The sequence below is a fragment of the Triturus cristatus genome, chromosome 1_2 (genome assembly GCF_964204655.1).
Source record: "Triturus cristatus chromosome 1_2, aTriCri1.1, whole genome shotgun sequence".
Classification (NCBI taxonomy): Eukaryota; Metazoa; Chordata; class Amphibia; order Caudata; family Salamandridae; genus Triturus; species Triturus cristatus.
Window position 1 is genome coordinate 1,093,870,012 of NC_140580.1, and position 23,684 is coordinate 1,093,893,695.

A 23,684-nucleotide genomic window follows, 5' to 3' on the forward strand; every position below is an offset into this window, starting at 1 on the left:
CATGTTGTCGGCTATCCGACGGAGTGAACGGTCAATTCCCGTGAACAGCGTCACGAGCTCAGCCTGTCTGTCCTCCATCCGCCCTTGGTGTCGCAGTAGACAGGCATGTGTCTCCGCATGTTGCTGGGCCTGCTGGGTCTTGATCTCCTCGAGGGTCCCCTTCATCTCATTGAGGGTGGACACAACCTGGCTCATGCCCGTGGTGTCCTGCCGGTATGTGTCCAGGATGTTTCGTACATGGGAATATACCGGCTCCGCAGCCAACTGGTCAGGCTCGCACCTCCGCCGTCCTCCACTCCCACCACCCCTGCCCACTTGCGCCTGGCCTGCCCTTGTGGGCACATCGGGTCTCCGGGACCCCTGAGGGGTGGCATTTGCATTGCCGCCTGCCTCCTCCTGGGTGCCCGGTACACCGTGTCCCTCCTGGTCAGCCTGGCTGCGTTGTGGTGGTGGGCAGGGATCCTGGGATGTGGCAGGAGTGGGGGTGGTGGTTGGCCCAGTTGTACCTGACGCAGGTGCTGCAGGTGGTTGGACACCAGAGGGGCCAGGTAGGTCGGGGTCGTCCACAGAGTGGTGAGAGTCGTCACTGCCGGTGGGCTCGTCATCCCGCAGAGCCGGGTCCTGTGAGTCTTCCCCCCCAGTGTTGGGGGGTGATCCACGACGTTGACCTGTGTGTGTGAGAGACAATGTTATTATTGTTCCATGCAACATCCATGTTTCATTAGTTTCTAAGTTTGCACATTTCCTCTGGGTATTTAGATATGTCTTGCATTCCACTCACAGTGCACTTGTGCATGAGTATGTCCCTTGTCCACAGCTTTTGAGACTTTACCTACGTGTGACACAGTCTTACTTGCTGCGTCAATTGTGACTGCAGTCAGCAGTGGAGTGAGCAGGTGTGGCGAGCCATGCATTGGCGCCTTCCGTGTTGCACTGTACGTGGGCACATGGAGTTGTTCCACACACTTATATAATGCAGGTAGCTGTCGTTGTGCTCGTGCACAGGTTGAGACATGGCCCAGTGTTTTGCCATGGAGAAGAGAGGGGGATTCATGCACTGGCCACCCTTGTCTACATGCACGCAGTCCACCTGCTGACGAGCAGACATTCCCACACCACCCAAGGCTGGATTGGTCTCCCTGTGTATCCCTTTCTCACTCCCTCTCTGTTCCCCTCTCTCTCCCTCCCTGTGTCGGCCTCCTCCCTCTGTCCGTCTCCCTGTGTCTTCCTCCCTCTCTCTCCCCCTCTCCCTCCCTCTGTGTGTCACCCTCTGTCACCTCAGCCCAGCTTCCTAGGCACACACTTTTTGCAGATCTTTGAATGGCCCTTGGCTTGTTCATGTGAGTGTGTTTGTGATCTCCAGGCACCCATTGGGTGTAGTGTCTGTGTCTGCGCTGCTGCTGTGGTGGTGTGTGCTGCCACTCTTTCACAGTGTTGGCTGTTCATTGGCTGCTGTCATGTGCAAAAAGGTGCCTTCAACCCCATGTCTTAATGCAAGGCGTCCGCCATTTGCAGGCAAGTCTTTCCTGTGTGGGGACACACTGTTTGTCTGGGTGTGACCTAGGCCATATGGGCAGAGGGCATTGTTGTCTGTTTCTGAGTTGCACTATGTGATTTTTGAGACCCACACTCCCGCCATCCGGGTTACCGTGTCTTGTGTTGGTGTTTTCTGTGGCCTGTGACTTGGGATTGTCCAGCTGGGTGCATGGGGCATGGTGGCGCTAGTGGCATGTGCGTGTTTATGGAGTGTGGTTGAGTCATGCGATAGCTTTGGGGTGGTTGCGTGCATGATTGTGAGTTTGGTTGTGGATGACGTTCCCCCCATGTGAGGTGAGTTGTTTGTGTACTCACCCGGCTCTCGGAGTCCTTCTACTCCGTCCACTGCCACCACCGGCAGTATGGCCATCACCCTCTCCTCCCAGGGATGGTATTGTACGCGTCTGCGGGGTGGCCCTCCTCCAGTGATGTTGGCCTGGGTGTGGTCCTCGGTCATTTTGGCTCGGACCCTCCTCCGCAGATCATACCACCTGGCTTGGCATTCATGCCTGGTCCTACTGGTGGCCGCAACAGCATTCACAGCATCGACGATCCTCTGCCACATGGCTGTTTTTTCGGAAATGCTGGTCTGTCTGACCAATGTTCCAAAGAGGTGTGGCTCGACTCTGAGGATTTCAACGACAAGGACCTCCAACTCTCGGCTAGTGAACTTTGGATTCTTGTTAGTGGGCATGGTGAGGGGTGTGGGTGTGGATGGTTGTGGGGGGTGTGGGTGTGGATGGTTGTGGGTGTGTGGGTGTGGTTGTTTGGGTGTGTGTGTGAATGTGATGAGGGGGTGTTTGTGAAGGTGGTTGTGTGAAGGTGTGCAGGTGTAAGGTGTAGTGGAGGTTCTAGTGTGGTGCAGTAGGTTCTCAGTGTGGTCTGGCAGCAGTGGGTCTGTTGCAAAGGCTCATGGTTTGTGTGTGTTGTGCCTTTTTATTGGTCCATTGGTGGGTGTGGCTGGGTTTGAACTTTGGGTGGGTGGGTTATAAGGTGTGGTTGTGTTTTGGGCCTCTGTTTGGGAGTTTGGCAGTTGCAGGTCAGTGAATGTGTTGTATTTGTGCTTGTTGGACATGTTTTGTGGCTTTGTGCGATTCGAATGGAGTCTTCTTGTGTATTTTAGCTTTGTCCTGGTTGTGTACGTGTGTTTTTTGCCTGTGTACGGTGTGTACATCGGCCATTTTATTGTACGGTGCTGTCCTTGTCTCTGGCTTGGTACGACTCGTACATGCACGATGTTGGGTGTAGGTGCTGGTGTTGGGGCCTGGGGTGCGCTCCGTACTTAGACTGTTGGGGTCGGGGTACGCTCAATCCATGCGCCGGTGAGGGTACGGTCCGTATGTACACTGTTGGCATGGGGGGTACGCTCCGTACATGGGGGGGTGGTACGGTCCGTACATACGCTGTTGTGGTGGGGGTACGCTCCATACATGCGCGGGTGGGGGTTCGACTCGTACGTACACTGTTGGGGTGGGGGGTACGCTCCGTACATGGGGGGTGGTACGCACCATACATAGGGGGGTGGTACAGTCCGTACATACGCTGTTGTGGTGGGGGTACGCTCCATACATACGGGGGTGGTGTTACGGTCCGTACGTACACTGTTGTGGTGGGGGTACGCTCCATGCATTCGCGGGTGGGGGTTCGACTCGTACGTACACTGTTGGGGTGGGGGGTACGCTCCATACATGCGCGGGTGGGGGTTCGACTCGTACGTACACTGTTGGGGTGGGGGGTACGCTCCATACATGGGGGGGTGGTACGGTCCGTACATACACTGTTGTGGTGGGGGTACGCTCCATACATGCGCGGGTGGGGGTTCGACTCCTACGTACACTGTTGGGGTGGGGGGTACGTTCCATACATAGGGGGGTGGTACACACCATACATAGGGGGGGTGGTACGGTCCGTACATACGCTGTTGTGGTTGCATACGCGGGTGGGGGTAGGGTCCGTACATACGCTGTTGTGGTGGGGGTACGCTCGATGCATACGGGGGTGGTGTTACGGTCCGTACACTGTTGGGGTGGGGGAAGCGCTCCATGCATACGCGGGTGGGGGTAAGGTCCGTACATATGCTGTTGGGGTGGGGGGTACGCTCCATGCATACACAGATGGGGGTACGGTTCGTACATTGGCTGTTGGGGTGGTGGTACGCTCCATGCATACGTGGGTGGGGGTTCGACTCGTACGTACACTGTTGGGGTGGGGGGTACGCTCCATGCATACGGGGATGGGGGTACGGTCCGTACGTACACTGTTGGGGTGGGGGGTACGCTCCATACATGTGCGGGTGGGGGTTCGACTCGTACATACACTGTTGGGGTGGGGGGTACGCTCCATACATAGGGGGGATGGTACGGTCCGTACATACGCTGTTGTGGTGGGGGTACGCTCCATGCATGCACGGGTGGGGGTTCGACTCGTACATACACGGGTGTACATACACGGGTGGGGATTCGACTCGTACATACACGGGTGTTCATACACGGGTGGGGGTTCGACTCGTACATGGGATGGCTGTGGGGGTGGTTGGGCGCGTACATACGGGGGCTGGGGGGGTGTTGGCCGCGTATGCGGGGACATGTCTCCATGGTTGCTATAGGAGTTCGGTGGGGATGGTGTTTTTTCGGTCCGGTTGTAACATTGGACGCACGGGATGGATCGTACTTCCGCGGTCGGACTTCACGTTTCACGTTTGTACGGTGAATCATCCGGGGACGTGTCGGGCACAATTTCCGACCCGAGGACGTGTGGGGAATTATTCCCAATGCGATTCGTATGGAGTTTTTCCCATGCGAATCGTACTTGGCAGTTTGTATGGCACTTGTACGATTCGTACGGTAAAAAGACCGGATACGAGTCGTACGGGGAAATTTTTTCCAGGATCGTAATTGGCACCCAAATGTTTTAAAACAAACATATATATGAATCTTGCATCTTAATGCACAAAGCAAACAAAGGCCGCTGACTTAGGGTGGGGGCGTCGTGTTTGCAAGTGCATTAGGGTTTGAAAAGTACCTGCTGCTGCATTCCTGGTCTCCAGCAATTTTCAGGCAACAATAAAAATGTGAAGATAACTTTGGTGATTAATGTTCTTTTTTTGAGAGAGATCGAAGGCTTGTCTAGTGAAAGTTTTAATTCAATAGGTCAGTGAGTTACTGCTTTTGTCTGAGATATTCTTTTGGTATTTGAAGTTTATAAGTTAAAATCCTAACATTGAACAGTGAGCTATTAACCGTCACCAAAGAGCTGCAAACAACTTCAATGTATAGATTAGAACTGTTAGAAAAACCCCACTCCCACACCATGAAGGGTGGTGGTAACGGGGTCTCTCCAGACATACACAGTGGTAGCTTGGCTCGAGTGGTCAGGGGTCAGGCACCGTGTTAAGCATACGCAATACCCATACAATAACCATGCGTGCATCCGTTCCAAAAACGACACTACACCTTAAAAATTATGAAAATATCTCTGTGTTTATCTTCTTTTCTCTTAGTTGCTGATTGAATAAATAATAATACAATCACAGTACACAAGCTTCTCCTTAAAAAGTGCAGGTCAAATAAATAGTAATACTTTACAGGTGCAATAAATAGGTTCAGGTCAAATAAATACTGTGAGGGAATAAATACTGTGCAGGAATAAGTTAGCTCAGGACAATAAATACATTACAGGAATAATTTAGATAAATACAATAAATACAGTACCCTCAATAAATAATACCAGCCAACAATGACATTTGTAAAATCAGATCACATTTAAAATACTATGGGCTGATTTGGCCCAGTCACAGCTTGTGGTTAGGTGGATGGCCTGAGGGTGTCTCACCTAGCTTGGGTAAGGCTGAGGCTAAAACTGAGGTAGATCAAGGGTAATCTAGGAATCTGGCTCTCCCAAACTACACCACCCCTCACACAGGTCACTGTATCAGTCTCAGTCCACCCCTGGCACTTCCAGGCTGGTTCTAACACCTCTTTATCCCTTAGGATGGTCTCTTAGAGCTCCACAGGGCCTTAGGCGCCCTCTATTCCACTTACTGCCCTTTATATGAAGCTCCGACGCCGCTGGAGCCGTGTCGACGCCGTGAGGCGGTTCCGGTTCGATGTCGGCGGCCTCGGCACAATGTCAGTTCTTGACGACGCCGGTAGGCGGTTCCGGTTCGATGTCGGCGGCCTCGGCTCGATGCCGACCTCCGGTTCGATGACGTCGGGCTGTCTTGGCTCGATGTCGACTTCCGCCGGCTCCGGAGTGCGACCTCCACTCCCGACCTCCGGCACGATTCTCTTCAGGTTCCGGCGACTCCGGAGTGCGATCTCCACTCCCGACCTCCGGCACGATTCTCTTCAGGTTCCGGCGACTCCGGAGTGCGATCTCCACTCCCGACCTCCGGCACGCTTCACCTCGGTCTCCGGCGACTCCGGAGGGCGGACTTCACTCCCCCGTCGACGCCGCTCACTCGACCTCGCGTGACTTCCTCCTCGACCTCTGGTACTCCTCACGACCTCCGTCGGCGCCCTCTCTCGACCTCTGGCGGCTCCGGATACGACGTCTGCTTTCCAGTCAGCGCCGCTTCTCCACCTCGGGCTCCAGGTCTCAGGCTTCTCGACGTCGGACTCCAGGGAAACCAATAAACAGGTCAGATTCTTGCTTTTCTTTACTTCTAAGGCCTGTTCCTGCTGTCCAGGTCCTTAAGATGGTTTTTCTTGCTTTCTTCCCCACAGGGCTCCAGGCTGGGCTCAGTCAGTAGGGACTAGTATCAAGGGTGGGTTTATGGACCCCACTCCAGGCACAAGTTTCCACCCCTGCTGCCTCACTCCTTCCTCCTTTAGGTTTCTGCTCCTCTCTCTTCACCAGTCAGGTGCCAACTGCCAGCTCCAACTGTCAACTCTGGATTTTAGCTTCTCAACATTCTAAACCGCCTCCAACTGTCACAGGGTTCCAGAATGTTGCAGAAGGTTCTAGTAGGTTCCAGTGGGTTCTGATGATGTCACAGGTGGCCACCATTTTGTGCTCCAGGCCCTCAGACAGAAGTTCCAGGGGTAGATAAAATGGCTCCCTGAATCTGCATCAATACGAAAAAGTCTGGTGGTTCCCAAAAAGGAAAAATTCTAACAGGGTTTGAGGCAAAAGTGGGACAAAATAAATAATGATGAGGAGGGACCACCCAAAGGGCTGACAGGTCTAACACGCGTCCCCCCCAGCTGAAAGTGGGGAGAGCTACCCAACCCCTTGGGAGTTCTCATCACTAAGGCGGAAATACCTTGAGAGACCGTCTGCATTGGCGTGGTCCACTCCAGGCCGATGTTCCACCTGAAAGTCCATTCCCTGTAGGGAAATAGACCACCTCAACAACTTGGGATTCTCTCCCTTCATCTGCATCAGCCAACGAAGGGGTCTGTGGTCGGTCTGAACCAGGAAGTGCGAGCCAAACAGGTATGGCCGCAACTTCTTCAGAGCCCATACCACTGCAAAGGCTTCACGCTCTATTGCACTCCACTTCTGTTCCCTGGGAAGTAGTCTCCGGGATAGGAAGACCACGGGTTGATCCAGACCCTCTTCATTGAGTTGCGATAACACTGCCCCAATGCCATGTTCTGATGCATCTCTCTGGACAATGAACTCCTTGGAAAAGTCTGGGGCCCTTAAGACCGGGGCCTCGCACATGGCTTGCTTCAGCTTCACAAAGGCCTGCTGACAAGCCTCCGTCCAGACTACCCGTCGAGGTTGTTTCTTGGACGTGAGCTCCGTGAGGGGGGCTACGATGGTACCGTACCCCTTCACGAAGCGGAGGTAGTATCCCGTGAGGCCCAGAAAAGCTCGGACCTCAGTCTGTGTCTTGGGGGGTTCCCAGGCCATGATGGCCTCGATCTTCGCCTGGAGGGGTTGCACCGCTCCCCTACCCACCAAGTGTCCAAGGTACACTACCGACCCCTGCCCGATCTGGCACTTGCTGGCCTTGATCGTCAATCCAGCTTGTCTCAGGGCCTGGAGAACAGCTTGCAGGTGACGCAAGTGATCCTCCCAGCTGTTACTGAAGACGGCTATGTCATCCAGATAAGCAGCAGAGAAACTCTCCATTCCGGTGAGGATCTGGTTTACCAGGCGCTGAAACGTGGCAGGTGCGTTCTTGAGCCCAAAGGGCATCACACAGAACTGGTAGTGGCCATTGGGCGTGGAGAAGGCTGACCTTTCCCTTGCTCCATCAGTCAAAGAGATCTGCCAGTACCCAGAAGTAAGGTCAAAGGTACTTAGATATTGGGCAGCTCCCAGCCGGTCAATCAATTCATCCGCCCTAGGGATCGGATGAGCATCAGTTTTGGTTACTGAATTCAGTCCCCGGTAGTCCACACAGAACCTCAGTTCCGGTTGGGCACCCGGTGGTGCAGCTTTTGGTACTAACACCACCGGACTGGACCAGGGGCTGCTAGAAGGTTCGATCACTCCTAGCTCCAGCATCTTAGTGACTTCACTGTTAATGCTGGCCTTCACCTTGTCTGACATCCGGTAGATCTTGGACTTCACAGGTGGGCTGTCTCCTGTGTCCACGTCATGGACGCACAGGTGAGTCCTACCCGGAACAAGGGAGAACAACGAAGAGTACTGTCCCAGGACCTGGCGGCAGTCCTCCTGCTGTTCAGGAGTTAGAGATGGGGAGAGAATCACTCCCTCCACCGACCCATCCTTTTCTTGAGACGCAAACAAATCGGGGAGAGGCTCGCTTTCCGCGTCCTCTGCTCCGTCAGTCACCATCATCAAGATGACTTCGGGCCTCTCGTGGTGGGGTTTGAGGCAGTTGGTGTGCAGCACCCATAGGGGCTGACGAGGGGTCTTAAGATCCACCAAGTAGGTAGCCTTACCCTTCTTCTCCAACACCTCAAAGGGTCCTGACCAGCGATCCTGGAGGGCGCTAAGCTCTCCTGGTTCGATCACCCACACCTTCTGGCCAGGCTCCAACTCCACCGGGTGAGCGTTGTGGTCATACCACGCCTTCATTACTGCTTGGCTGGCTTCCAAGTTGTCAGAAGCTTGCTTCCACAACTTAGCCATTTGGCTCCGGAAGGCCAGCATGTAGCTCACCACATCCTGGGGAAGCTTTCTGGGAGTTCTTTCCCATCCGTCTCTCACCAGGTTGAGAGGTCCACGTACAGGGTGCCCATACAGAAGCTCGAAGGGGCTGAAGCCCACTCCCTTCTGTGGCACTTCCCTGTAAGAAAAGAGTAAACAGGGTAGGAGGACGTCCCATTTCCTCCGCAGGCTTTCAGGCAGACTTCTGATCATGCCCTTCAAGGTTTTATTAAACCTCTCCACCAGACCATTGGTCTGGGGGTGGTAAGGAGTTGTGAACCGGTAGGTCACTCCACACTCCTTCCACATCGCCCGCATGTACGCTGACATGAAGTTGGTCCCCCTGTCGGACACAACTTCCTTGGGAAAACCCACTCGGGTAAAGATTCCCATCAGGGCACTCGCCACAACAGGTGCTGTTATGGTCCTCAGAGGTATTGCCTCTGGGTACCGTGTGGCATGATCCACCAGAACCAGGATAAACCTGTGACCAGCTGTAGTAGGTGGATCTAACGGACCCACAATGTCGATGCCCACTCTTTCATAGGGGGTGATAACGACAGGAAGTGGTTCCAGGGGAGCTTTTAGCTTCACCCCTGTTTTCCCACTGGCTTGGCAAGACACACATGTCCGGCAGTAGGTATCGGACGACACTTTCATTTGAGGCCAATAAAAGTGTGGGACAAGACGGGCGAAGGTCTTGTCTTGCCCCAGGTGTCCTGCCAAGGGGATCTCGTGAGCCAACTCCAGAAGGAAGGCTCGATAACGTTGAGGGACTACCAAGGCTCGTGACGATCCATGTAGGGGTGCCTTGGGTTCACTGTAGAGGAGGCCATCCTCCCAGTAAACACTGTAGTTCCCTTCAACGTTCCCTGCTGCCTGGGCTTTGGCCTGACGCCTCAGCCCCTCAAGGGTAGGGCACTCCCTCTGGCCCTGGCATAATTCCTCCCTGTTCGGGCCTCCCTCCACGTGCCACTCGGCCGGGATGGGTAGGTCCTCCAGTTTGGTAACATCCCCCACCGCAGACTCCTGGTCCACCACCTCCGGTGGCCTATCCGTCCTACGGGGTGTGGACGCCGAGGCAGGCTCCTCCTGTCCTCGGTTCTTCCCTTGACTGGCAGCTGGCTGGGCCTTTGTTCCAGGCTCCAGCCGAAACGAACTCCCTCTCCGGGTAGTCGCGGACCTTGTGCTCACACAGGCCCAGTCAGGTGTACCCAGCATCTCAGTATGAGTCCGGTATTCCACCTCCTTCCAAGCATTGTGCTCCATGTCATTCCCCAGTAGACAATCGACTGGCACGGCAGGGCTTACGGCAACTCGAAGTGAACCTGCAACCCCCCCCCATTCAAAGGGAACCTCGGCCACTGGATAGTGGCCTGTTCTGCCGTCAGCCATCGCAGCTGGGTGGAGTACATCGGGAATTACCTGCTCTGGAGACACCAGTTGGCTACGTACCATAGTCATACTGGCTCCTGTGTCTCTCAGAGCCTCCCCTCTTTGGCCGTTGATGGTGACCCACTGCCCATACTTCACGGTATTTGCGGGCACCTGGATCTTAGGAACCATCTCCCGTTCTCCCAGGGACACTAAAGTGACACCCGCCCACTCCCTTCCCTTAGTTAAGGGCATCTCCTCCCCGAGCACTGCATTAGCTACTCCGGGGGTCTTTCCTCCAATGGGAGGGGGTGGTCGTTTCGGGCACTTCGCATCTCCCTTGTAGTGTCCAACGCCACCGCACTCGTAGCAATGGACAACCCTTGGCTGCTGACTCTGGCCAGGATTAGGGTTTCTGGGTGGGTTAGCCCTAGGGGTGAATCCTGTTCCCTTCCCTTGGAAGTTATTTTGGGGGCCTTTGGAGAACTCCTTCTTCTTTTCCCCTCCCTCTTTCTTCTGGGGGGCGCCCTGTCCGGCCTTTTGAGTATCCCCTCCAGTCCCCCTTGTGGACACCCGGGTACTAGCCCAAATGTCCGCCTCCTCAGCAAGCTTCCGGGGATTGGTCAGCTTGCTATCCACCAGGTGTTGACGCAGTTCAGGGAAACATTTTTCGAGCAGGTGTTCCTTCAGTACTAAATCAAACAACCCCTCGTAGTTCCTCACTTCACTGCCCTGAATCCAACCCTCTAGTGCCTTCTTTGCATAGTCCAGGAAGTCCACCCAATTCTGTGTGCCCAGTTTGTGACTACCCCGGAACTTCTGTCTGTACTTTTCGGGTGTTAGTCCAAACTTTCTTATGAGCGCCACCTTCATGGTGGGGTAGTGGGTCTGCTCATCCTCCTCTAGGGCCAATAAAGCATCCCTACCAGCTGGAGGCATGTACTTGTACAATCCCGCTCCCCAGTACTTCTCTGGAACCCCATGGGCCCTTAACGAGACCTCATAGGCCGCTAGCCACTTGGCAATATCGTCGCCCACTCCATAGCTAGCTACTATGTCCTTTGGCAGGTAGGGTTTGGGTTCCCTAGTGAACTCTCTTTCTTGGTCTTTGCTGCCACCATTAGGAACAGTGTGTGCCCCGACTCTTAGGATCTGAAGATCTATCTGTTTCAGCCTTAGCTCATGAGCCATCCTCTGTTCCTCCTTCTCTTTCTCTAGCCTTGCTAAGTCCCATGTGAGCTGTCTTTTCTCCCTCCGGTCTGTTAACTCCACTTCAGACAAGCCACCGCTAGAGGCACTGCTGCCCTTCCTGGAAATGGTTCTGGGCCCCGCTAACAGGTTCCCCACCTCAGGTTGGTACAAACCAGCTCCCTCACTGTCGGGCTCTCTATCCCTGTCCTCCTCCTCAGCCTTGCTTTCTCGTCGTGCTTCCCCCCAAGCCCTTAAGCTGGTTTGGAGTGCACCCTTCTTTGCTCCTGGGGGACAATACACCCCCTCCCGCTGACAAAACTCCCTGAGTTGGGCCACAGTATAGGTTTCCAGGTCTTCTAGCACAAACTCCATTTTTCCCACTCAGAACAGAAGACAGGTTTTTACAGAAGCAATGCAGGGGGGTACCTTATATAATACCTCCTCCCACCACCAGAGTAAATTTGGAAAAAACAAAAACTCACAATTAGGAAGGCCGCTTTGAGAAAACTCCAGGTGTAGGCCTATGGACTACCCACAGTTATTGTCGAGTATGCGTAGGCACAGCTCAATCCCGCCGCTGAACACCAATTATGTTAGAAAAACCCCACTCCCACACCATGAAGGGTGGTGGTAACGGGGTCTCTCCAGACATACACAGTGGTAGCTTGGCTCGAGTGGTCAGGGGTCAGGCACCGTGTTAAGCATACGCAATACCCATACAATAACCATGCGTGCATCCGTTCCAAAAACGACACTACACCTTAAAAATTATGAAAATATCTCTGTGTTTATCTTCTTTTCTCTTAGTTGCTGATTGAATAAATAATAATACAATCACAGTACACAAGCTTCTCCTTAAAAAGTGCAGGTCAAATAAATAGTAATACTTTACAGGTGCAATAAATAGGTTCCGGTCAAATAAATACTGTGAGGGAATAAATACTGTGCAGGAATAAGTTAGCTCAGGACAATAAATACATTACAGGAATAATTTAGATAAATACAATAAATACAGTACCCTCAATAAATAATACCAGCCAACAATGACATTTGTAAAATCAGATCACATTTAAAATACTATGGGCTGATGTGGCCCAGTCACAGCTTGTGGTTAGGTGGATGGCCTGAGGGTGTCTCACCTAGCTTGGGTAAGGCTGAGGCTAAAACTGAGGTAGATCAAGGGTAATCTAGGAATCTGGCTCTCCCAAACTACACCACCCCTCACACAGGTCACTGTATCAGTCTCAGTCCACCCCTGGCACTTCCAGGCTGGTTCTAACACCTCTTTATCCCTTAGGATGGTCTCTTAGAGCTCCACAGGGCCTTAGGCGCCCTCTATTCCACTTACTGCCCTTTATATGAAGCTCCGACGCCGCTGGAGTCGTGTCGACGCCGTGAGGCGGTTCCGGTTCGATGTCGGCGGCCTCGGCACAATGTCAGTTCTTGACGACGCCGGTAGGCGGTTCCGGTTCGATGTCGGCGGCCTCGGCTCGATGCCGACCTCCGGTTCGATGACGTCGGGCTGTCTTGGCTCGATGTCGACTTCTGCCGGCTCCGGAGTGCGACCTCCACTCCCGACCTCCGGCACGATTCTCTTCAGGTTCCGGCGACTCCGGAGTGCGATCTCCACTCCCGACCTCCGGCACGATTCTCTTCAGGTTCCGGCGACTCCGGAGTGCGATCTCCACTCCCGACCTCCGGCACGCTTCACCTCGGTCTCCGGCGACTCCAGAGGGCGGACTTCACTCCCCCGTCGACGCCGCTCACTCGACCTCGGGTGACTTCCTCCTCGACCTCTGGTACTCCTCACGACCTCCGTCGGCGCCCTCTCTCGACCTCTGGCGGCTCCGGGTATGACGTCTGCTTTCCAGTCAGCGCCGCTTCTCCACCTCGGGCTCCAGGTCTCAGGCTTCTCGACGTCGGACTCCAGGGAAACCAATAAACAGGTCAGATTCTTGCTTTTCTTTACTTCTAAAGCCTGTTCCTGCTGTCCAGGTCCTTAAGATGGTTTTTCTTGCTTTCTTCCCCACAGGGCTCCAGGCTGGGCTCAGTCAGTAGGGACTAGTATCAAGGGTGGGTTTATGGACCCCACTCCAGGCACAAGTTTCCACCCCTGCTGCCTCACTCCTTCCTCCTTCAGGTTTCTGCTCCTCTCTCTTCACCAGTCAGGTGCCAACCGCCAGCTCCAACTGTCAACTCTGGCTTTTAGCTTCTCAACATTCTAAACCGCCTCCAACTGTCACAGGGTTCCAGAATGTTGCAGAAGGTTCTAGTAGGTTCCAGTGGGTTCTGATGATGTCACAGGTGGCCACCATTTTGTGCTCCAGGCCCTCAGACAGAAGTTCCAGGGGTAGATAAAATGGCTCCCTGAATCTGCATCAATACGAAAAAGTCTGGTGGTTCCCAAAAAGGAAAAATTCTAACAGGGTTTGAGGCAAAAGTGGGACAAAATAAATAATGATGAGGAGGGACCACCCAAAGGGCTGACAGGTCTAACACGAACGTTATGATTTTTCCCCAGTCTTTCCCTATCCTAATGTTGGAAAATGGGTTCATTAGGATAGAAATCAATTCTGATTATTGAAGAGAACCCCCCAACCATGGTGTTATGTTTTACATTCTGAGTTTGTGTTTCTCTAGTGTTGCAAAGCCGCCCTGGACACTCCCCAACTTTTTGCTGACTGGTACTGGTGGTACCTGACTGACTGACCCTGGCCTCTGCCTAAACAGCCAATGCTATTCTGAAAGAGGCACTTAAAAATACAGTGAAAACACCTACATACACTAGGGTGCACTATGGGTTAGGGTACCCCTATGATTGGCATGACCTCTCCTATAAGGCCCTAGTACATAATAGGGCAGGGGGATTAGAACTACTTTTAAGTCCCTAGAAGATAATAAGGCATGGCAGTTTAGAGGCCAGCAGCCCTTTCTGCGCTTGCATGTGTGCGCTGCTGAAGCCTGAGGTCAGTTTAAAAGTAGCCCTGTGTTATAGGGCTGCTTTTAAAATGCAAATTGTGCCCAAACTCGACTTTTGGGTTTGGGGAACTTACAAATTGATCAACTACAATGTTGGGGCAAAATTAAGTGGAAAAATGTTTTCCACTTAACTATGGCTGTATCATATTTGCCACATAATACATCATCTGCTGCATAATCTAACGATTTCCTCCAAAAGAATTTTGTAGCTCAAACGGATCCCAAATTACTAAAAGAAATGTGACTTGTGTTGCTGTGAAGTTTAGGGCCCTTTGCACAGGTTACTTATACAGACTTTTCGGAGCACACAGCTTATACAATGCATTTAGCAATTCAAGTGAAAAACAGATCCAAACACAATTCAATTAAGTTCTAATGATCGTCTTCTTTTAATTTCGTTAGTTCCAATCCCTTATGCCAACGCGTTTCGCCGTGGTCGGGAAAAACCTACGGCTTCCCCAGGGCTGGAAATAATATAAAATGCACATTTGTAATCACACAATATGGCATTAGTACATGGGCCATAATACCCAACTTATGACAACCATGTGCAGAGGACTATTCAAACCTATGTTTTGTGCAGAACAAACTCTATATACATTATCATTTACAATACTTTTTCAAATACTAATCATTCATATTGCATAAATGAATCATTTAAATTTATCCAATTTGAGGACTTAAATCACCTCGTTTGAAATCCAGTAGTACTCGTACTGTTGTGATCCACTCTAAATATTTTGCCTAAATCCAAGTGCATGTTAAATTTATATAACCCATGTGTAGGTAAAAAGTAAATTCATTTGCGTCATATTGGCGCCAATACCTTAGATTTCTCAAGCGCTTTTCTGTGTTTCAAAAAGGTGCAAAAAAGATATTGCATAAAATGATTATTCTGACGTTTAAGGGATACACGAGGCAAGAATATACTGATTAACATATATGCATATCAATCACTAAAGTCATCAACAAAAATCCTACCTCTAAAAGTATCTTGACACTTCTTGATATTTTATTTGGGCAATAGGAAGCATTGGGAATGCTACGAGAGTGACGCCACAATAATACAATGTATAATGATTTGGAAAGGATAAGCTGAGGTTAATCCTATGGAAAGGTAAAAGGAAAAAATTGTTTTTAATCGAATATGAATCTGATTAACCGGTGAACTATTGATACTAAAGGGTTGATTATTGGTTTGCCTAGAGCAGAAGCACTTCCAACTCTGGAAGAAATTTTACTGGTGGATACTACACGGACGGATACTAATTGGTTGACTATTGGTTTGCTTAGAACTGAAGCATTGCCAACTTTGAAAGAAATTTAAAGGGTGGATACTACATGGCCGGATACTTTTAGAGGTAGGATTTTTGTTGATGACTTTAGTGATTGATATGCATATATGTTGATCAGTATATTCTTGCCTCGTGTATCCCTTAACCCCTTCTGTGCCACGCCCTTTCCCCCTCCTGTGCCGGGCGTTTCATTAGTGGGTGGGGTTCATGACGAGATAGTCTCGTCATGGGCACAGCGCGACCGTGCTCCATGACGAGACTATCTCGTCATGGGCACAGAAGAGGTTAAACGTCAGAATAATCATTTTATGCAATATCTTTTTTGCACCTTTTTGAAACACAGAAAAGCGCTTGAGAAATCTAAGGTATTGGCGCCAATATGACGCAAATGAATTTACTTCTTACCTACACATGGGTTATATAAATTTAACATGCACTTGGGTTTAGGCAAAATATTTAGAGTGGATCACAACAGTACGAGTACTACTGGATTTCAAACGAGGTGATTTAAGTCCTCAAATTGGATAAATTTAAATGTTTCATTTATGCAATATGAATGATTAGTATTTGAAAAAGTATTGTAAATGATAATGTATATAGAGTTTGTTCTGCACAAAACATAGGTTTGAATAGTCCTCTGCACATGGTTGTCATAAGTTGGGTATTATGGCACATGTACTAATGCCATATTGTGTGATTACAAATGTGCATTTTGTATTTTTTCCAGCCCTGAGGAAGCCGTAGGTTTTTTCCGACCACGGCGAAACGCGTTGGCATAAGGGATTGGAACTAACGAAATTAAAAGAAGACGATCATTAGAACTTAATTGAATTGTGTTTGGATCTGTTTTTCACTTGAATTGCTAAATGCATTGTATAAGCTGTGTGCTCCGAAAAGTCTGTATAAGTGTTTGATCAATCCCTGGATTGAGTTTAGGGAAGTAGGGTGTTCCCTTCCCCAAAATCTTTTTGGATGCACCAGAATGTATGATATAATGGAATAATAATAGGTGATCGCCATATGTGCGCTATTACCCTGTACACCCCATAGTATTCCCTTTGCAAAGGTTAGTAAAGAAAACAATTCCTAAGAAAGCAATTGGTCCCAGACACTCCTAATGACACTCAAATTAATACCTGTAGGAGAGTGTAGTATGCAATCAATTCATACAACCAAAAATGTATAATGTAAAGGCACATTCAACAGGAAAATCTCATAGATAAGAGGGCCAACCAAAGTCAATTAAATTGCAAACATCAATTTATTTCCCGCTGAATCATATTCATAAAATGCAAACTTAGGGGCTGACTACAATGGCAGGCAGACTTCAGTACCACCGCCATCGAATCGGGGAATGGGACCGCTGGCCTTCAAGGTGGAGGCCCCACGATAGGCATTACAATGCGACTGCCACTACGGTGTTCGCAGTGCCTATCTTTTACATTGCAGCAGGTGCTGCTGGCTGCATCATCCGCCGCAAAGTAAAAAAAAAGGAACATGTTAAATATATGCGTGGTGGTTGGTCTTTCCGACCGCCGGGTAACCACCCGCCATTGCAATATGGCTGGCTGTGATGCAGTCACCAATGGCGGTGGGACCGTCACCGACGGGGTGACGTGGCGGTCCCACTGCCATTATAATCACCCCCTAAGTTTGGTGTGCATGCAAATCCTACATTGCCAACCCCTGGCAAGTTGCACTGCTAGTGCTGGAAAAAGGCCAATGGAGGTACCAATGGGTGAGATGGACTGGCCTCAAGAGTCTTGTGACCTCAGTGACAGATTCACTGTCGATCTAGGATGTGCTTCTTCATATGCCTGCCCGTAAGACTGGAAGTGAACTGCAGTATGGGTTGTGGTGGACAGGTCCACCTGCCGGTGCTAAGACACCTGGGCTTCTAAGGTCTATCGGGCCTTCTAAGGTGTAGCATCGGAATAAGCTCTGTCAGGAGTGTGGTATGGTGAACTGGTCATGAAGGTCTGAACGTGGTTCTCCAGTTCCAAATTCAGCAGCTCTGGCCAGAGTGCCACAATCTCTCCCACACTGAACACCATACTTCCCCACTGAGAGAAACTCGCACTGCCTTCAGCACAACTCAATTGTGCTGCGACTAAATTCAAATTATGCACTAGACAACAGTAAAATGCTGCCTGAAAAAAAATGAATAACACCCTGGAAAAAGCAAACACTCATATAGAATGCAAGAATAAGCAAAGCATGTGAACTGTAATCAGAAAAAAACATGGTTACCTTAACGGTTTTAAACTCATTATTTAGAAATCAGTAAGTGATTTTGCCTGAAAAGTTCAAGACATGGCTACAGGACCAGGAAGGGACCCCTTTCAATGTCCATTGCTTATATCCTTTCAAAATGTATGCAGTTTGGTTTAAAAAAGACCACATCCCCAAACACAGAGCCGCATTTTATAAGCTAAAATAATTAAAAAGTTGAAAACGATTATATTAAACGTTTCCACTCTACCCATCAACCAGGTATTGCAGTCCCTTTAGGAATGGCGCACTTACCCACCCTGGGAAAACAATGTTGTTCAAAGAAAGAAGATAAAAAGAAAGTAGCGCTTTCACTGGCAAACTCTGTAAAGTGGCGCTAATGTGTGTGGGTGTAAATAACAGTCTGGCCTGTCTGCTGTCCACTCTGTATTGCTTTATTTAGGTATTTAACTATTTTTTCTCTCCATTCCGAGGTTTTCCTTTCAATAGAAAACGGTCAGAAAATGAGGACATTTACAGCCAAAGTGTTCAGCCTTTTTTGGATCAATTTCACAGGGGAACAAATAAAGAAAAGGAGAGGCAAGAGAGAGTACCTTAAGAGCTGCCTCTTGAAATCAGCACGTAAGCAGGAGCGAGACAGAGACAGAAAGAGATGGAGGAATAAAGAGAGGAGGGCAGCCGCCAGAGGCAGATCAGGAGTAGTGGACACGGTCCTTCCATGAAGGAAAAGAGACAGCGTTTATTTGTTCTCCGTTCTCTGCCCTTCCCAGAATGGCTGAGCCTTCCTGCAGCATAACAAAAGGCAGAGGGCGGGTGGCCTCTGACTCCAGGCAGGTCAAGTGCAGGGCCATTAGGTAGCGCTTTCACGTGCTAATGGCCCTGCGATAACAGAAGGGAGAGGGGAAATTCCTTTGTCCCCTCGTCCCCCCCCCACCCTTGTCCCCCGTGTCACCCCCACTCCAAAATCTGGGGGGGATATATCCCCCGCGTCCCCCACACTTCCTACGCCCATGCATCTAATTTTGCTTTTGAGACGTGTAGACTCTCGTAGGGGAGTCTGATGATACATGTTTTGTGCTATATGTCTGATGTTATTCCAGCATGCTTTTCATTGAGTGTATGCTTTGTTTGTCAGCTGCTGTACACAACCCTGAAGACACATTGTGACACTTGCCGCAAAACACTAAATGGCTTATTTCGGAGCTAATCGAAGACTACTGGAGCGGACAAACAAAAAACAAGCACTGGAAATGCAATAGGTCTCGCCTTTGATTAAGTTAAAGCCATTTGCTTTGCTAATGGTATTGTACAGCAAAGCAAATGGCTTTAACTTACTAAAAGGCGAGACCTATTGCATTTTTAATGGTTGTTCTTTCTGATTTCTTATCTAATGATTAGCTAATGAATCAAATGTTAGGTTGAGCCCTTTTATACTTTTGTTTTAGGTAGCAGGTACGTTCTTTGTCTCATGTTAGGTCCTTTGGTTCAGTGCCAGTGTGCTGCAAACGATAGCAGGGACTGCTATATGCACAGTCAATTATTGACATTAAAAAAATGAAAGGATGATGTGGGATTACCTGCACTGGAATTTATGACCTAGACAAAAATCACAGTAGATATCAACAGCAAGAGCTCAGCTCACTCAGCTGTCTTTCCAGGGACACACACCTACACATCTCAGTCGCATTTCTCTCAAATAACTGCACTTTTGGACTGTAATCCGACACTCACAGTCCGCGGGGCGTCCAAGAAGGCCGCCCCTGCTGCCGACTTGAAACAGAACATCAACGCTCGAGTGTTTGATGTGGACATCACAGCCGCATCGAGCGGAGAGCCGATGAAAACTCCAGAGGAAGGGATGGCGTCTGTGCGCGACGACTACTGTTGAGCAGAGAACGTGAAGTCAGAAGACATGGAGGAAATCAAAGACTCAGAGGAAGACGCCGGAGGGGAGAGAGGGGAAACCAACAGAACATTGGAGAGAGAAGATTAAAACAAGCATTTACAATGCAATGGTCTCGGCAATATTATAGGTAGAGCTATTGGTATTGCTCATTATTTTTTTATCATTTTTGTATCCCTAAATAAATGGCATTGTCATTTCTATTGGCATTAGCTTTTTTTTGCATATGTGATACCTATTGCATTAGCAGAGAGAGAGTGAGGTAGTGAGATAGAGAGAGAGAGTGAGGTATTGAAATAGAGAGTGAGGTAGTGAGAGAGAGTGAGGTAGATAGAGAGTGAGGTAGTGAGATAGAGAGTGAGGTAGATAGAGAGTGAGATAGAGAGATAGAGAGAGTGAGGTAGTGAAAGAGTGAGGTAGTGAGGGAGAGGGATGTTGAGAGGTAGTGATATATAAGCATAGAGTGATGTTGTGATGTAGTGAGATAGAGAGAGAGGTAATGAAAGAGAGTGAAAGTGAGTTAGTGAGATAGAAAGAGTGAGGTAGTGAGATAGAGAGTGATTGAGGTAGTGAGTGAGAGAGAGTGAAGTTGTGAGGTTGTGAGCTAGAGAGTGAGGTAGTGATGTTTTGAGAGAGAGAAGTTGTGAGGTAGTGAGGGAGTGAGATAGAGTGGAGTAGTGAGGTAGAGAGAGTTATGTAGTGAGAGAGAGTGAGGTAGTGAAACAGTGATGTAGTGAGGGAGAGGGATGTTGTGAGGTAGTGAGATGTAAGCAGAGTGGTGTTGTGATGTAGTGAGATAGAGAGAGGTAGTGAAAGAGACAGTGAAAGTGAGTTAGTGAGATAGAAAGAGTGAGGTAGAGAGATAGAGAGTGAGTGATGTAGTGAGTTAGAGAGAGAGTGAAGTTGTGATATAGAGAGTGAGGTAGTGAGAGAGTGAGGTAGTGATCTTTTTAGAGAGAGAAGTAGTGAGATAGTGAGGTAGTGATATAGAGGGGAGTAGTGATGTATAGAGAGTTATGTAGTGAGAGAGTGAGGTAGATAGAGAGTGAGGTAGTGAAAGAGTGAGTTAGTGAGTGAGAGGTATTTTCTGACGTAGTGAGATAGAAACAGTGAGTGATGTTGTGAGGTAGTGAGATAGGGAAAGATTGAGGTAGTGAAAGAGAGAGTGAGGTAGTGAGGGATGTTGTGAGGTATTAAGATAGAAACAGAGAGTGATTTAGGGAAGTAGTGAGATAGAGTGAGGTAGTGAAAGAGTGAGTGTAAGTGAATTAGTGTATTTGAGAGAGAGAGTGAGGTAGTGAGATAGAGAGAGTGAATTAGTGAGTTAGAATGAGAGAGTGAAGTTGTGAGGTAGTGAGAGTGATGTAGTGAAGTTTTGAGAGAGTGTGTTGTGTTATAGTGAGGTAGTGAGAGTGAGATACAAATAGATAGTGATGTAGTGATAGAGAGTGAGGTAGTGAGATAGAGAGAGAGTGAAGTTTTTAAGTAGTGTGTTAGAGTGAGAGATAGTTACTGTGGTAGTGATATTGTGTTGCTGTGAGAAAGAGAGAGTTGAGTAGTGAGTTAGAGAGTGAGGTAGAGAGTTAGTGAGAGAGAGTGTAGTATAGTGAGAGATAGTGAGGTAGTGAGAGATAGTGAGGTAGTGAGAGAGAGAGAGAGTTAGGGAGAGAGAGTGATGTAGTGAGAGAGCCAACCCCACACACATACAGAACCACCCACACAGAACCACACACATACAAAGTGTATCACCCAGACATACATACAGAGCCACACATACAGAGTCAGCCAGACACAGAGAGCTATCCACACAAATATTCAGAGCTACAGACATCCACATACAGAGCCACTGACTTACACATACAGAGCTAGCCAGAGACATAGAGTCACTTAACACACATACCGAGCTAGCCACATAAAGATACTGAGCCATCTATACACACACAGAGGCACCTATGCACTTATTGAGCTACACATACACTGAGCCACACACACGCACAGCTACACACATAGAACCACACAGACATACACAGACTTACACATACTGAGCCACACACACACAGAGCCACCAACACATACAGAGCCACACACACAGAGCGCCACAAACACAGTTACACACAGAGCCACAGACATATATCCAGCCTAAACTTAGGTACACACAGACAGAGCTACTTCTAAATAGCGACACTTAGCCATAAAGCAATCTACACAGACACATGTGTACACACAGATCTATATACATTCACACAGTGCAATATAGAGTGGACGCCGTGTACCTGCGTTTAACCCCGACTCGTGCCCTGCTCTTGCCTCAATTGTGACGGCCCTTGTTCCACCAAAATCGGCTCTTTTGATTCACTTTAATTTGTGTGCACTACACAGGGACATATGTCATTTGCAGTGGGTCTAAGAGTGGGAGCTAAAACCTGCGCAACGAAAGGTAAGGCCTTGGTAGTTTGAAAAAAAGAACGAGAAGGGAGTTTAAAATGGTAACCAAATCCATGCATGAAAAGTTATTGCATCTCCATGACATCTTCAAAGAACTACCAAAAAAGAGAGAAGGGGCTGGAAGATTACCAACAGGTCATCGAGTTGACACAACGTCTCAACACTTGGTTCCTTCACTTCTCTAACTTTCCATGAACATGTGTGCGGGGTCTCTTATTGGGTTTTAAAAGCAGGCAAACACGAACCACTACTACGCAAACATACATGCAGTACAGAAAGCACGAGTAAGAGTGGTGTGGGGAGGGGAGGGAGTTGTTTAAAGTATGGAAGAAAATAAAGAATTTGAGATAGTAGGCAGGACGATGAAGATAATGAGGACTAGTTCTTTTAGAACCTGCCATTCAGGTTCTGCTCTGGGAGAATGTTCCTACCCCTCTGGGCATGAGATGAGCTCAGGCAGAAGCGTGAGGAATGAGATCGAGCAGGCTATGGCTCCAGAGTTCCATTCCGTCAGACTGGTCGGACAATAGAGAGGAGGTGAGCGTTTGAGAGCGAAAGAGAGGTTTAATTTTGATTCAAGAAATGTGTTTACTACTACCGTTTGTCGACCAATTTGGAAAGTTGGCACTAACCTTACCTGCTGGTAATAGTACTTCTTCTCTTTGTTCACCCATACCTTGAAAAGGCCTCTTAATTTTGGGGCAACCACTATTAGCTTCTCGAGCAGGGGGAAAAAGGACTTTTTTATGTTCTCTGTATTCAGAATGATTTAGTTGACGTACTTATGAAGCACAGGAGACTAGCTAGCCCTCAGTACTAAGCCGGGACCTCTACTTCACAAGAAGACCTCCGTAGGCTACACCCACTCCTTAATCCACTGATAGATCCCTCCACTTTTCACATACTTGAAGCACTCAGCGGGGAGGGGCAAGGGGTTGCTGGTTGGGATTAAGGTGTGTTGGCAGAGGTAGTCTGGGAAGCTCGCGGTACATCGCGCCCTGCACCTCTCGCTGCGTTACCCTACGCTTTATGCTCCTAACAGGATGTAATACAGCCAGTGGCACAACAGTCGAGCCACATAATTTTATTAGGAACGGGGAGATTAAGTGCTTTGCCCAGAATCACAGGATGTTGTGTCCCTGCCGAGACTCGAATCTGGTTCCCCAGCTTCGAGCTGGACCACTCTGGCCGTTATGCAACATCCTCTCCGTGTAAATTATTACTTCAGGTGCACCTGTCCAGTCGTTTAATTCAGAGCAAATCGTGCCCATAGCTCCTGGGGTGCCGTGTGCTGGCTGAACAAACCGGCCCCTGTCGACTTACAAGCCTGGCATCCCGAGCTGGCAGTGTTTAATGCCACTCTCGCAATGACCGGCCCAGAGTCTCGTGCATCTACTTAATGTGCTGCTGACCTGTGCGCTCGTCCTCCAGGCGCTGTGCAAGCTCCTATTACATGCCCGTCTGTTAATGCTGGAAGGGGGTTGGTGAAGCTGCAAATTCGGAGCAAACCCTTACTGTGTTTTACAGGTAAAGACTCACAGATACATTGCACTCTCTGTGGCAGATAAAGCGCTGCGGGTTGAGGTCGGGCTGTGGGCGCATTCAGGAAGTTTTTAGGCGGCCAGAAGATCGATGCGTTAGCTGAAATGTAAGCCAAAAAA

The 23,684-nt window shown here is 49.4% G+C and overlaps 1 long non-coding RNA gene across 1 annotated transcript; it reads left to right on the top strand.

Moving 5' to 3' along the window:
* The first annotated feature begins 19,733 nt into the window (after positions 1-19,733).
* LOC146868737 (uncharacterized) lies at positions 19,734-21,864 on the top strand. Its single transcript, XR_014966389.1, has 3 exons — positions 19,734-19,843; positions 19,913-20,639; positions 20,833-21,864. It is a non-coding gene; the product is annotated as an uncharacterized LOC146868737 (long non-coding RNA).
* The last annotated feature ends 1,820 nt before the right edge of the window (positions 21,865-23,684 follow it).